Source organism: Emys orbicularis, chromosome 3 (assembly GCF_028017835.1).
Source record: "Emys orbicularis isolate rEmyOrb1 chromosome 3, rEmyOrb1.hap1, whole genome shotgun sequence".
Taxonomy (NCBI): Eukaryota; Metazoa; Chordata; order Testudines; family Emydidae; genus Emys; species Emys orbicularis.
The window spans coordinates 159,815,778-159,832,309 of record NC_088685.1 but is presented as its reverse complement, the minus strand read 5'-3'; the positions used below and the strand labels follow the sequence as shown (position 1 = coordinate 159,832,309).

The following is a 16,532-nucleotide window of genomic DNA, read 5'->3' as shown; positions in this document are numbered from 1 at the left end:
GCAAATTAACAAAGAAAATACAAGCTAATTACTCAAACCAATCCTAAAGGTTCTGCTCAGATTAAAAAAAACAGTGTTCCTCAACCTCTTCAGAGTGGCAACCCCTTATTGAAGTAAAAAATTTCCACAACACTCTTACGTTTACTATAAAACTAAGAGTAAAAATATATTAATGATAATAATTATAACCCTATATAATTTATTTGTGTAAGTGTTTTAAACGATTGACAGAGAATACTTGATCTTGAAGTGTGTAAGGGTATGTGGGAAGTGAGATTTTTTCTTTGCTTTAGATTGTAATAAAATTTTCGGTGCCTTGTGACCCCCATGATAGCCTTTCATGACCCTCCTCAGGTGGAGAAACCTTGACTTATCGTGAGAAAAAGGAAATACAGCTCCTGTTTCCACTGGATGGCAAAACTCCTTTTGATTTCAGTCGGCGGATTGGGCTCCAAGTTATGGTGGATTTGTGATCCGTAACAGAAGCAAATAAACATCAATGCTTGACAAATGGAGGAAGGAAAAAAACACTTAAAGAAATTGTTTTAAGCTTCTAAAAAGGTACTAAAATATGGAGTTGGGTTCAGACTGAGTTATAAGGAAACTCCCCAAGATCAAGTATCAGAGGGGTAGCTGTGTTAGTCTGGATCTGTAAAAGCAGCAAGGAGTCCTGTGGCACCTTATAGACTAACAGACCTATTGGAGCATGAGCTTTTGTGGGTGAATACCCACTTCGTCAGATGCAAGATCAGTCTACACGGTGGCAGATTAAGCATAAATCCCATTGATCTATGGATCTGGGTCCACGGTCCAACAGAATATAGCTCCAATGTAGAAAAGTGGGCACATGAGGAGCAGAAAATGTTTGAATGTATGAACTATGTTATGCTGATGGGTGACACCTTTTAATGCATAACATATTAATGTACTAAATTCAAACACAAGAGAGAGCAAGTGGCAGGCACAACCCAAGGCCTGCCAAAGAACTGCAGAATGAAGCAGCTGCAGTTGTATTTCCAACCATAGCCACCAACTTTGTGGGTGCTCCAGGGCTTGAGCATCCGCAGAAAAAAATTAGCAGGTGCTTAGCACCCATCGGCAGCCAGCTCCCCCCATCCCCTCAGCACCTCCTGCCCACCAGCAGCCCCGCCAATCAACTCCTCCCCCTCCCTCCCAGCACCTCCCGCCCGCTGCGATCAGCTGTTCCACAGCATGCAGGAGGTGCTGGGAGGGAGGGGAAGGCAGGGCCGGCTTTAGGCCGATTCCCCCGAATCGGGCCCCGTGCCTAAGAGGGCCCCGCGCCCTAAAGAAAAGCGCTTAACTTAGGCGTCTTTTTAATTTTTTTATTCACCCGGTTGGCGGTCCGGGTCTTTGGTGGCACGTCGGCGGCGGGTCCTTCACTTGCTCTGGGTCTTCAGCGGCATTTCGGTGGCAGGTTCTTCAGTGCCGCGGAAGACCCGGAGTGAGTGAAGGACCCGCCACCGCCGTTCCGCGGAAGACCTGGATTGCCGCCGGGTATTCGAATCGGGCCCCGCACTTCCTAAAGCCGGCTCTGGGGGGAGGAGTGGGGACGGGGTGAGCTCGGGGGAGGGGATGGAACTGGGCAGGAAGGGGCAGGGGTAAGGGCTTGGGGGAAAGGGTGGAATGGGGATGGGGCCTGGGGCAGAGCAGGGTTGGAAAGAGGCGGGGCAAGGATGGGAGTTTGGGGGAAGGAGTGGAGTGCAGTGGGGGCAGGGCCTGGGGCTGAGCGGGGGTTGAGCACCCCCCGGCAAAGGAAAAAGCCGGCGCCTGTGTTTCCAACCTATGTATCCAAGGAGAGGAACGATGTACTCAATTTTCCCCCATCCTCTTTTGTTCCCCTAGGGTATGTCCACACTAGAAACTCTACAGTGGCACAGCTGCAATTGCGCTGCTGTAGTGTAGACACTTACCACAGCGGTGTAGTAAACGTAGTACCTAGGTTAATGAAATAATTTTTCTATCAATCTAGCGCTGTCAACACTGGTGCTTAAGGGCTTGTCTACACCACACAGCTTTTAGCGACAAGGCTGTTTGTCGCTAAAAGTCAGCGTGTGTAAACACTCTTTTTCGGTACTTTGTCAGCACTTTGTCAGTACACAAAGCCACGTTCACACTGCCACTTGCATCGGCAAAACTTTTGTCTTTCACGGGGGGGCCTTTTTTAAGTACCTGTGAAAGACAAAAGTTTTGTCGACAACTTCGCAGTGTAGACAAGCCCTAAATTGGCTTAACTATGTCTCTCTGGGTTTTGCACACCCCTGAGCGACATAGTTATGTCAACCTAACTTTCTAGTGTAGACCAGCCCTTGGGCTCTACAGAAACCATCAGTAGACAAAGCATGAGGTACTACAGTTCAGTTCCCTCTTAGGCCCCTCTTTTCTCCTCTTCTTCCCTGGAGGCCCTTGCCTTCCTCGTCCAATGCTATGCGGATTTAAAACCATGCTTACAAAAGTATTTCACTGCATTCTTTTAACTTCTGTTGAATTCACTGTGTAATAGTGTATTAACTTCTGCTTTTCAATAGGTAGCTGTCATGGGTATTTCACTGAAACCTTGCTACCATTAAAATATATTCCTGCTTTATCACAAGGAGCTCAATACCTCCAGAAGTAGGTTAAATTGCTTGAGGTGAAACCTATTATGAATGAGTGAGTAATAAGCATTTTAAAAAAACAACTACAAAAAGTTGTTTTGGGAAATATCTATGATAAAATAAAGGCATAAAGAACTGCCTTTTTTTAACCATTAGATTAGTGCATAGGTGAAATGCACCTTAATGTGGATATGCCTTGGAAGGCCTCCACCTCACTAATGCACAATAATGGGGCAGTGTGGGAGCATCTGCCAATTAATTAGCTGTATAAGTGAGTTCCATAACGCATGTACATCATAGAGAGGATCTCTGCTGACCCCATGTATAGTAATGGCGACAGATAAGAGAAAAAGTCAGAGAATCTGTGATTATTCAGATATGGGGATTTGCCTTGGTTATAGCCATTGGTGGCCAGCTACTAGTACAACTGCATTTGTGCAAATATCCAATGTAGTCAGGCTAATCCATGGTATACACTAGGGATTTCACCCATTTGTGGCCAGCCATCACTGTAGCTGCACCAGTATAAATTGTGATTTATAGCAGCAGCCCATCTACAATAGGGATTTGCACAGGTTCACCTGCATCAATGACTGGTCACCAATGGGTAAAATCCCAAGTATTGACAAGTCCCCATTGTCCCCATAGCCCCACACAATTGGCACAGATGGGCTGTAGGTGTTATTTCAACAGATAGACTGGAGCAGTGGCTGCTAAGGGATTTTGCTCGCAGCCTCCATGCACTTCATCCACATAAAGCTCAATCACTCAAGGTTTTGGGGGTGAGCTGAATTTCACCTAGATTGTTTTATTGAGTGGGTCGCCTTTCATGTTCCTTTATTAGCAGCCGAAGATTGCCCTTTCATGATAGTTTCTTCCTTCCTCTAGTATTATTCATAAACCTTTCTCCCCATTCAAGGTGATATTTTTAGATAAAAATATTGCTGAACAAACATCAGTAGCACTGATGCAAGTGAGAAATCCCATTATCATGAATGATAAGCTGCACAGAAAGCCTACATGCTGTGTGATCTGCTTGCTGTGTGATCTGCACCACAGAAGCTACATAGTATGATGATTTTTCAGTTCATCAGATGTACAGTTTTGAACATTGAGCTGTGTATCAAAGATGAGACCTAAATTGCAAAGCTCTGATCTGGATCTGCATTTCCCTGAAGTTCAGGTGTATTCATTTTAGTGTGTGTAGATCTAAAACAGACACCTTTGTTTTCTGTGTATTCTACATTTTAAAATTTCTAATAATTCTCACTGGTTTTCATCTCTGCGCATGTTGTTTTTGGAGTTCCTGCAGGCTGTTAATAGAGGCGGCATATGCACAAAGCTGACCCTGCAATCAGCATTGTTCAGGTGAATTCCTGTGCCTGCCTGGAGCCCCACTGAAATCCAGGGGGCTCTATGTGGTCGGGGGGCCAGCCTGCGTAGTCCCAATTGTGAGGTGGGGGGAAATACAGTCTATTGGACAGGGCATGAGACTGAGAATTATAATATGTGGATTGTATTCCTTGCTCTGTCATTGGCTCTCTGTGTGATCTTGGGTAAATAATTCAACCTCTCTTGCCTCACTTTCCCTGTCTTTAAAATGGAGAAATAATAGGAACATAGGAATTGCCATAGTGGATCAGACTTGAGGTCTACCTAGTCCAGCATCCTGTCTCTGACTGGACTAATGAGTACCTTTGCGAAGTTATTTGTCTGTTGCATAACATTTATTTACCATTTTCAAGTGAGAGAAAAAAAATCTTAATACAGAAATCTTTAAAAAGAGGATAGGACAATGGGAAAATATACAAGAAAGGATGAACGTAAAAACTCATCATGAAAATTTGTTTTTTGAAAGAAAATGTGAAAAATTACACTATCATACAAAGAAAGTATTGTGTTCACTGATACAAAGGCTGGCTGCTAGGTATGTCACTGCATGAGGGTGGGAAAGAGAAAATCAAAGTAAATTGGATACTTAGAGTGCATGCACCTGGGTTTAGTCTCAGTTGCAAAGGTCTGAATGAGGATTAAAGGGCTGAGTTCTGCTGTAAGGAAAAAGGAGTAATAAATATTGCAGGAACAGCCCCAAGCAAAGGAAATTTTGTAGAATTATGAGTAGCTCTTCCTTGTTAGCTCAATGTGTGGTAAGTGTTCTATGCCTCAAATATTAGTATAAAGTTTAAATATTATATTTCTATCTCTTCACTTATTGTTTCATATATTGTTTGGCAAATTTCTTTTTATATTAAAATGTGTTTGTTATTCTGTTTTATTAACCTTAGTTATCCTGCTAAAAGATAGAGGAGAAGGTCCAGTTTTGGGGGATTCTCTAGGGTTTTATTTAGATGTATTTTGCATATATTTAAACATAATCAGTGAAACTAAGTTATCTTTTATATGATTGGGTATCTTATGTAATACTTCTAGATATTTTGAATAATTGTGTAATGCTCTTGAAATTCTTTTACAGCACTTTTTACCAGAGGATCTCTAAGTGTTTTACAATCACTTAGTTAATTTGACCTCACAATAGGCTTGGTGGGTAGAAAGGGATTATTTATACCCACCTTCAATGGAGAAACTGAGGCACAGTCTGGGGAAACAACTGAACACTATGTGACTGAATAGGAGCTTTGCCTGAGTAAAAAGTAAAATGTATTTATTACTTTGTATCTTCAACATGTGACCCCATGACTTGCCCAGCATCACAAAATAAATTAGTGGCAAAGCTAGAAATAGGAGGTAGGACTCCTGCCTTTTTGCTCTATCCTAACTACAAGACCATGTTCTCTCCCAAAAGAATACTCTAATTTGTTGGCAGTCTTCCTATTAATAATCATTTTTAAAAAGTTTAAAAAGATCAACCCTTTAGAATATTTACTAACAAATCTTTTTTTCTATTCTATTAATAGTTTCTCTTTAACTGACAAGCCAAGTAGTTTTGATGCAAAATATTACAAAATTTTCCAAAAGTGTTTTCAGTAAGTTTTTGCCCTTCCCCCCTGCCCTCCCTGGCCTGGGAATTTTTTTAAAGAAGTATTTAAACTTTCCTCTGTCAGAACTGTAAATCAAACACAGCATTTTGATTTATGTTAGAGCATAAGAACCAAGGTGAGAAATTTACCATAAACTAATTAGAATAGTTTCATTTTTCAAAGTAAGTGAAATGCTAAAAGTAAACCACCAACATAAAGGATGAAAAATGAACTAGCTCATGCCAGGGGCTCTGAGTGTGCCCCCTTTCCCAATGCCCTCCTATTTCTCCCCACCATTCTTATTTCTTTTCTTTTTGTCTCTAGCCAAATCAGTTAGACAAAAAGTACCTCCCATTCAAACCCTTACTCAGGCAAGGGCATGGATAAACAATTAGGGGCTCCTGAAGGTCATTAAATTCAGGCTCTGGCAGACAAGGGAAGTTAGTTCCAGAGTTATGGATTGTTCACCAAAAATACATTGCTGCCAGCCTCTGAGTTTTAAATCTTGGGACTGTTAACTGAGAATGCGTGGGCTGAACTCTGCTCTTGGGTGGGTGCATACTGTGGGGAAAAGCAGTCTGTAAGGCCCTGGTAATTCAAACTTGCACATACTTAATTTTGTGCACATATTCAGTGTAATTGAAGTAAATGGGACTACTCACATGTAAATTTAAGTATGGAAATAAGATGTTTGCAGGATTAGGACCTAGTAGTTAGGTCTCCACTCCAGGCATGTTGTAGGGCTTTATAGATTTAAATACACATCTTAAATTACACGCAGAAGTGAACCAGAAAACAGTGCAACATATGGAGCCCAGATGTAACTACCCATGTGAAATTCCTACTATAGTCCATCACTTTTATATTTCCTCTTAACCTCAGACATAGCCTTTTGCAAACTGCCTCTGCTAAGGAGATTTGGGATCTATTGTTTAATTTCCTTTTAAAGCATTCTTCTGCTGAGGCACTTCCCTTCAATATGCAGATGCTTCTCCATGGGGGCAAGGATAGTGGGGACAGTCACACTACTGCTCACCAGCATTGTTTTCTCACCATCCCCTTGACTTTGTGGGAAGTCCCTGCCTCAGTTAATCCTCACGTATTAACATTATATGAAGTAGATTCTGCCCCAGTGGTGAGGGGCAGTTACGGAGCAACAACCAGAGGAGAAAATCATGGGCAAAGCTTGATCTGAGCCATACTGCCTTGGAAGCAGGAACTGAGATCCCCTGTTCAAGATCTACAGGTTTGCAGCTTCAAGCACATTCCTACCTTGCAATTTCAGATTCTTAAAGGGACACAGCCCTTTTAAATATCCCATATCTGTCTGAAAATATTTACCTACGATTCTTACAATCAATACTGGCAGTTACTAAAATGAAAGTGATTAGAGGAAAAACAATACTTTTTCTGCTTATTACTTTGTATATAGTCTGCCACGTTCCCCTATTTGGGTGAGTTAGGCAACAGGAGAGAGATTTCATGTATAAAAAGAAAATAGAAAAATTTGATTGTAAAGCCATATATATTTGCAGGGGGCTCAGGGAAAGCATTTTAGCCTTTTTAAATTCACTAGATTTCAAGTTTGTGATGTTTTAGTTATTAAAACGTTATTGGATCATCTTAGATTACTAATCTGAAATGACAATTTAATTTAACATCCATGCCAGCAAGTACATTGGCTGAATTTTGTAAATAAACCTGCACTTGTCAAATTACAAGCTGTCTAATCCAGGTTTGACAAACAACTCCAAAAGACCCTATTTCACTATGACAGCATATTTATTCTCCAAATGAGATTACAGTTGAAAGCCTACATATTTAGACACATTAATTATATGCCTTTATCACTAGTAAAATAAAGTTGGCTCACTATAAGCATGAATTGGATCTTTCTTTGTTTATATATACAAGCTGTCCGCCTGAAAACAAGCCCTAATAGATTATCACTGTAAACTGTGCAATATTGGATAACTATTCAGAAACAAACAAATTGTCCACTTGAGGTCAGAAATGTGCTTCAGTTGCTCTGCTCCTTGCAGTAAGATCTATCTAATGTCAGTCAGTCAAAAAGAAACATGTCTTAATAGGATTAAAGAGCAAATTTGTACTAACTGGATTGTTGCAAATCTGTATTCTAACATGATTTTGTGACACTGATTCCAGTTCAATTATGTGTCTGATTTAATTTAGAAGTCTTTTAATAGCCTATGTAGTGGAAAATAAAATGAACACAAAGGGCATTTTGTTAAAGAAAATACAAATTGGTGTTTGTTCTTCTTAGTAAGAAAGCTGAATAAAAAATAGACTTTCTGGGTTGGTATTAGTATTTGCACCAAGATTTCCATTGCCTTGGAGAATTGGAAAGTTAAGGGCAGAGCTGAGCATATAGTGGAAAACATTAATTGCAAATCTTCATTTGAATAAGAAAGTGAATTTAACTTTCACATTTGGATTCTGTGAATATTAAGGCTTTTGAGATTTACTAATGTGAATATCTGTGAAAAGCAAACTTTAGATGAATATTTGAGCTTAAAGTGAATTTCAAGTTTTATAAGTGTAATAGTCACAGTTCACACTGAGTATTAAATATATAGGTGACTGCAAAATGAGTATTAAAATGAAATAGGCAACTTGAAAATTGTGTTTTATTGATTAGTTACATAAGTCATGTTGTATTTTGTCATCCTTTATGGGCATATGTATGGTTTATTACCAACACAGTGAAATTTTTGAATTGTATATTCCAACATATATGATATTACACTCACACTATTGGTTTGTTACAAATGATGTCTCAGTTCAGTTCATAGTGAAGTGTTACTAACTCTCACAATTTTGTTAAGAGTCCCACAATATTTAGTGTTATTCTTAAAGCTCCAACTGATTTGATTAGGTGAGAATCTCTGTGTTAATTTATTTTTAAACCTGTAAGTTTCTAGCTGTCAGAGCTGCAGAGGAAATCTTGAAAACAAACCCCAAAGGCTCAAAAATCAGAAAACAAATAAAAACAACCCACAATGTATTAATTTTAGATGGTCACATGATTTCTGGGGGCCTAACTCGTGGTTTTTGTTGTCAGTCCTTTAGTGGATACTATTTACATCACAAAAGTAAACAAACAAGTTTGTTTTTAGCCTTTTTGGCGGTCTTGCTGGATAGGTGAAGTATTGATTGGGCTACAAAATAAACTCCCTGTCATGTCAGTTATCCAGGACAGAGTTGAGGCACTTGGGCAGGACAGTGAAGGGGAGCTTGCATTGCCATTGACTATTCAGTATTTTATGGCTGAAGAGAAGTCTTTGAGGTTTTTAATCCAAATACTTACAACAGTATTAAATTAATTTTAAATGAGCATGTGTAAAATAGATAAATCACTTGCCTTATTGGTGGAAATAAAAAACGAACTCGAATTTTATTTTTTTTGAGAAATTACCCAGTGCATTTATGTTGCCTTTTCACAATATATTTCTGTGCAGATAACAAGAAATATTATTTTTTAGGTTTCCTGATTTCAAAATATGCCAATCATTCTCACATACTTTATCGTGTCAGGATGGTTTAAAGGGATACCACCAATTATTATACATTTTAAATACATAATCTGTATATATATCTTGTTCATTGTTTGTGACATTCAAAAATATTATAGTCTACTGCGTTTAATCCAAAAGATGTTTGCTTTCTGGTGGTTAAGTGAAGTGGGTTCTGTATTTCTTCTCAACATTACAGGGATGTTGCAAATCTTAATATTATATAAAGTGCTTCTGGATCCTTGGTGAAAGGTACTAATCCAACAGTAGATGTCATAAAAAGTAAAATATGAACTAGTATAATTATAATTCTTACTTTGTCACCGCCACATATGACAATCCCCCTTCCCCCAAGAAAGAAGAAGTATTTTAAAAAGGCAGGAAATAATGTGTGATTCACACTTCTTCTTTGGCTCCTTTTCATATGGTGGGTTGAAATCAAGGTTGTGATTTTGACATTCAAAACCACTCATGAAATAAGTCAAAATTTATTACTTTACACAGATCTTCATCCCCCAAGGCAGCTACATTCCCCTGAAACAATGGAGCTGTCATCCTCAAAAGTCAATCTTATGTTACTCCTGGGGGAATTCTGCGCACGCATGTGTAGAATTTATGTTCACCACAGATTTCTTTGTTTCCCTGCAGAAAAATGACTTTCTGACGGGGAAGCAAAAGGGAAGCCACAAAAGCAGTCATGTGACCCTCCCCAGCAGTATGTTTTGGGTGCCCAGGGCAGCCGGCAGAGAGGTAAATCACTGTGGGGCGGGGGTGGGACTGGGGAAGACACGGCTGGTGGCTCCTACCCTCCGCCGGGCTCAGCTGCTAGTCCCGGCTGGGTTGGGGAGGACGGAACTTCCTCTTGCCCTGCATGGCATCTGGGGCTGGGTCAGACCCACACCCAGATTTCTCCCCCGGCTGTAGGAAGCTCTGCAAACTCTCCTCCACAACCCCCGTGCTTCCTGCAACCATCACTCCTCAGCTACAGGGGGAGGGATCCCTTTACAGGGAGCTGCTTCCCCATCCCCCGTGCATCCAGACCCCCTCATACCCACACCCTCCCGCTGAGCCTCACCCCTTCCCGGCACCCAGAACCCCCCTGACGAGCCCCACTCTCCCTTCACCTGGACCACCCCGACGAGCCACCAGCACCCAGATCCCCCCCATACCGACCCCTAACCAGCTGCACCTGGATCCCCACCCTACTGAGCCCCATTCCGTCTGCATCTGGACCCCTTTACTGAGCCCCCTACACCCAGATCCCTCTGCTGAGCTCTATTCCCCCCACACTCAGACCCCCCCTTCTGAGGCCCAGCCACCTACACCTGGACCCCCCACAGAGTCCCATTACCGTTGCACTCAGAACCCCCCAACAAGCCCCTGTGCACCCGGATCCCCCACTGAGCTGCCTGCATTCAGACTGTCCCACACAGAACCCTCTCAACCCACACCTGGATTTCCCCCCACACTAAGCCACTCCACACTTGGATCCTCCCTTGCTGAGTCTGCCTGCCCACACCTAGTGCACCTGGCACAGAGGGGCAGGGCTCTGGGGTGTTTCTGGGGCAGGCCCGGTCCTTGTGCTGTGTCAGGTTTGGGTGCAGCCTCATCACTGACTCCATGTCCCAGGAGGGGGGGCTGCAAAGTTATCTCCCACCTCTGTGCAGCAAGTGGCCTGTGCTCCCCCATGCCATGCTGGGGCCTCCACATTTATTTGACAAAGTTTGCAGAATTTTAAAATATTGTGTGCAGAATTTTTATTTTTTTGCCATAGAATGCCCTCAGGAGTATTATGTGCATCAGTGACAGAGTCTTTGCACGAAATGCCCATGAACCTGGAACTCCTGGCAGAGAAGCAGCATGAGTACAAACCTCAGCTTCTTTAAAGGAAAATTATATTCTTTGGCTTAGCCTACCTACAATAATATTCATTTAAAAATATTCAATTCCTGCAGATGGACATGAAGGGAGAGAAAATTGTATCTTTGGCCTTTAGGCTGTCAAACTGCGTAGTTAGACAAGGCAGTGGGGTAAGGTAATATCTTTATTGGACCACCTTCTGTTGGTGGAAGGCTCAGGCTTTCGAGCTTCACAGAGCTCTTCTTCAGGACTGGAGAAGGAAACTAGAGAGTCCTAGCTAAATACAAAGTGGGACAGATTGTTAAGCATAAGGGATTCACACATGCTGTAGGGGACCACTTCAAATGAAGTGGGCAATGAATACCTGTGCAGTCATAGGACAATAGAGGGATAGTAAGCAGCAGGGTGTGTTACAAGTTGTTGTAATGGGCCATAAAACCAGTTCTTGTTAAGTCTGTGGTTTTTAGGGTCCAGTAGAGTTATGGGTTCAAAAGACGAGATTGGGAACTAAGAGGTGTTGTGCAGGTATCCTTTGAGGATGTGGACTGAGAGGTCAGATATGAAGTGATTGCTTTGTAAAAAGTGTTTGCCTACAGATGATGGGGTGTTTTTTTGTCTTTTAAAAATTGTGTGGCTGTAATTCACCACACATGCAGCTCCACTATAGTTGTAATGCAGACAAGACTCAGGTCTAATACTGCGATCTTTAGACAAGATTGTGTGTCTGATCACTGTCTCAATATAGCTTTTAGAACTTTAGACAGTATTGCCAATTCTCATGATACTTGATGAGCTTATTACGGTTGCAGCCCACAGACAAATGTGATTAAATGAGAATCAGTTAGATACAGCCCTGATGCGTATACCTTCTTGTGTACAATTTTATGAGGTACTTGTTTCCAAAAAGTAGAGCTCCCAGGACTAGGAAGTTACCAAATGACTGAGTGGTAAATAAAAACCTAAATGAATTAATGTCTATAACCTCTATACAGTCCTCAAACTTGGTTCTATGAGTCAGAATTTTGGATGTACTTCCATCTGCTGCTGTGATGTACTAACTGTTTAGAAAAGTGTTTAATACAAAGGCTGTACAGAATGGAGCTAAATATGGAGCTAAAATGAGTGTCATACACAGAACTATTCCAGAGCTTTCCCTAAAACCATATTCCATCCCAAACCTTGTGTTCCTTTACCAGAACCCTTCCACAAGCTTTAACTTGACGTAAACTACTTTAGCACGATGTCTGTGTTTGTGAAGTTTTTCCCATGTGCTGAGATTGTCCCTCACCCTTTTCCATCATCAGAGGATGTAGATAAAACCTATTAGTAAAATGCTTGTCAATCTTATGTTTTGGAACATTAGTGGAGAATAGGCCAAGCTCTGTCTGGGGAAATGAACCTGTTGCAGTCAAAGATTGTCAGCAATTGATCCCCCTAAATCGGTACTTGGAATAATGCTAGGGCAGATGAGCAAACCATCTTTCTCTCCTGAAGATTTCAGATTTGTCTGTGTGGGGTTTGTTTCTTTACCTGTAAAAGGCCTGATCTACTCTTTGTCTCTGGGGAACAGGAACAGTTGTGTCTTATGTCTATACATACAGTGCTGCAGTGCACAGCTGTATCCATAGAGGTGTGCTGCTGCAGTGTATAGGGTGAAGAGGCTTTATTGCTGACCAGAGTTGACATAAAAAATACCACCTCTGCAAGCAGCATAAGCTCTTTTCAACCAGTGAAACCATTTTTAGCTGTTTAGGTGTTTCCTCTCACCTCCCCGAGTCAGTCTCCATTTCCCTTCCCCCTGGTTAGTGGCAGGTAGGGTTGCCAATTTTGGTTGGATGTATTCTTGGAGATTTCATTACATGCCATAATCTTTAATTCCTGGAGACTCCAGGCCAATCTCGGAGGATGGCAACCCCAGTGGCAGGTGCCTAGCTCTGACAGAAGAGGGAAAGGCGGAGGGTCTGGTGCCCTGTGCGGGAATCTGTCTCCTCCACCCCCCACTGAGGCACAGCCCGGGGGAGGGGCTAGGATTTGGGTGTCCTGGTGAGCGAGGCTGAAGTTTCCCTTCCCGGAGGCGGGGGGGTTGGGGCGCGAACTCGGACCTGCAGCTCCCCGCTGGCCGGGGACAGCTCAGTCACTTGGAGGGCCCGACAGGGGCACAAAAGGGTGGAACGCGCCACCGACTCGTAGCCAATTCCGTGTCTCGGTCGCGATTCAAACCCGGCGACCTGGCCAATGGGGACTGTTGGCGCCCAACAGCTCGCAGGAAGGGGCGGGGCTGCGGCCCTGTAACCGTCGCTCAGGGTGGTGGTTTTCGTAGCTCGTTGACTGTCCGGTCCGCTCGGCCCCAGCTCCTGCTGTGTCGCAGAGGCGATTCCTGCCAGGCCAGGTGGGGGCGGCAGCCCAGGTAAGGATCCGGGACTGAGGGCAGCCGGGGACCAGGACACACCCCCTCAGCGGCTTTCCCGGGAGGAAGGGCACCGTCCAGTCGCTTCCTCCCTTCCCCTTCCCCTCCCCCACGCTCCGGGGCCTCGCGATGCCGAGACGTTTCTCTCTGTGCTTCTGGGTGCTGCTGTTCAACTGCTGCTTCCCCTCCCGTCCCGTCCCGTCCTTCCTTCCCTGACCTCTCTCGCTCGCTAACATCCCGCTAGTGGCGTTCGCATCTCAGAGCGGGCGGTGACAGGTTCCGTTACCCGCCCTCGCCTCCCTTCTACACGGAGCCCCGCGAACTGAAGCGTCCATGAAAACAGGCGTGTAGCGCCCTCCCCAGCGCGCGAGACTGGTCGGCTCCCCTCTGGGGCGAGGCGGTGTCCAGGGGGGACATGCCCCCCCCCGCCAAAGAGCCGGACGACGACTGAGTCCCTCGCCTCTTCCGGGCTAACGAGCGAGGCGCGGGCGGGCTGAGGCCCTGGGACTGGGGCGCGCGGGACGCTGCGAAACAAACGAGCGAGACTTTACATCGCGCGCAAATGCGGCAGCGGGGGGCTGAAGAGGAAAGTGATGGTCACGGGATCGTTTCCTCTTCACCGTCCGCTCTCTTTACTCGCACTGCCAGGGGAGGGTTCCCGATCCGCAAAACAAACGTGCGATCTGTTACGTTTCCAGGTCGTGCTCAAGCCATTTATCATTGACGCGTTTCTATCAAGTTAAATGGGAAAAGTTTAAATGATGACGTTTTCCCTCCATTTTGAATGCTTCTGGTTGAAAGTATATTTAAAGGGGACGAATGCTCATTTTCTTCTCTAATATCTTCAAGATTTGCTTTGCAAAGGCTGACAGATTTTTCTCTTCAGTTGGGTATTTAGTAGTTGTCAGTGATGGTCATTGTCAGTTGCTTTTCAATTTAAAATGTAAATACTGTATAGAAATGGGGAGATGGAGTGGTGGTGTTGTCTTTTCTTCTTTGTTCCCCTTAACACTGGCAAGAAATTAGGTAACCTATTTTTTTTTATAAGGCTGGTTTGAAAGATACTATGCAAAATACTTCTGTGGTAGTCACACTAATTGATTTTTTTTGACTTGACACCCAACTATTTACTATACTCTTTTGGTATATAGAATATAAGGATAGTTAAATTCAGATCAGAGTATTGTTTTGTTTTTGCTCTAAGCCTATTTATGTTTGCTTGCAAACACATTTTATTTTCCAGATTTTGTAAGTGCATTAAACTATATGTAAACATGTATAATCTGACTTTTAAAAAATAGTATTAAGATAGTATTTTACTCTTCTTAGTTCTTAAACAGTTAGCTTGCTTATTCCATTCTTCCTAATCAAATCCCTACATTGGCAGTATACAAATAATTCTAGATTGTAAGTATAATGATGATTAGGCCTGAAGTGTTTGTATTCAGCTTTTCTTGATGGTAAGGGCAAACACAATCTCCTAGGCCCCAGTTGTACAAAAACTTACGTATGTGCTTGACTTTATGTAGTATGAGCACTTCTTCCATTGAAGGCTGTGCCTTAGTGAGTATTGTGGAGAGCTTTTCCTAAAGGGTGATTAAATATTATTTAAGTACTGTACAGTCCATGGCCTGGAAACTGCACTGTGAAACTGTAAAATGCAAAAGGCAATTTGAAGAGCAGCTAGAGTACACGTTGACCGTAGGAGGACTGATGACATAACCTAGCATAGAGACAGCCACTCTTCATTAAAAATGTTCACCGCTGTTAGCAATGGTGGGAACAGTAGTATGGACAAGGTCCCATTGACTGCTGATACTTTAACTTAATCATGTATCAGAGGGGTAGCTGTGTTAGTCTGGATCTGTAAAAAGCAACAAAGAGTCCTGTGGTACCTTATAGACTAACAGATGTATTGGAGCATAAGCTTTCGTGGGTGAATACCCACTTTGTCAGACGCATGTTACCTTAACTTAATCATGTTACCTAATCAGATCCAGATTACACGATGGTTAAAATGGTGGTAGATGCCAGCATTTACATGTACAAGACAAGTAGCCAGACAAACAGTGGAAATGGTAGTCCTAAAATTATCTGTCATAGTTTATTTTTACAGAGTGTTTGAACATAAAACTAACTTCTCCTTTGTGAATACCTGCTGTTCCATTAGACATGACTACTGACATGTTCTTCCTGATCTTCAAAGTATGGAGAGTCTCTCTTTACCTTCTGTCTTCTGAAAAACTGTCTGTCTTCTAGTATGCACAGAATAATGCACAAATGCTCAACTCTCCTCAATGTTGCTCCTCAATATGGCAAAGCAGTGGGTTCCTTTGGAGTTTTCCCAACATTTCCAAACAGGAAAGGTTTTTCAGTTTTATTTCTCCCTTCAGTCCTGGTAGGGAGATGGGCTACTAAAGGATTCTGAGGGAAGACAGTACTCTTGGATGCCCATTCAGTGGTTCAAAGGGGCTATAGCTCTTTTTGCACTACACAGCAGCAAGAGTGCAAGGAGGCATTAAGTTGCGTAAGGGTAACATTTTGGTGGTAGGACCTGGTCTTTTGGAAAGCATTTTCCTGCCTGTTACTCTCCTGATGTGAGGTATGACTACCCATAGTTAGTCCAAAGATCAGGTCAGTAAGAAGGGCAGGAGGCCTCCTGTATGTGTCCCTGTTGTGTTGTCTCTGAATATTCATCTGTCTCTCTAGATCACTTTATGCATGTGTCAGTCAGCACCAGAGGTAGCAGTGCCTCCTAACCAGCTCTGAAACTTCTGATGGCTCTCTAATTTGAAATCATCCTCAAGATCATCACCCCTTTTGGGCTATCAGCATTGGATCCTGAGCTCTCACAGAAAGAGGTTGGGGGTGGGATAACACAGAAAACAAATCCAATACCTTCAAATAAATTGGATGTACAGTATCGGAATTAGTTTAACCATTCTTATAGGTCAGCCTGGCAATCCAGCGTATTAAATATTTTGTTCTTCTGGCTCCCTCAGTATGTGTTTGTGTGGCCTTGTTTATTCTGCTGTTTTACCTGACCTTTATTGGTCTTTCTCAGGGATGCAGCAGAGTGGTTTTGTACACTCTGCCGATGCCAGTAGAACTTCTATTTTCTGTCCACCTCCCTTGAAGC

At 42.9% G+C, this 16,532-nt stretch overlaps 1 protein-coding gene across 2 annotated transcripts in view; it reads left to right on the top strand.

Annotated features, from left to right (window-relative positions):
• The first annotated feature begins 13,263 nt into the window (after nt 1–13,263).
• Nucleotides 13,264–16,532, top strand: part of LBR (lamin B receptor) — a 44,360-nt gene continuing 41,091 nt past the window's right edge. For both annotated transcript variants that reach the window (XM_065401942.1, XM_065401941.1), the window contains exon 1: nt 13,264–13,393. The gene's annotated coding sequence lies outside the window, so the exon portion shown is untranslated. The remainder of the gene's footprint in view (nt 13,394–16,532) is intronic.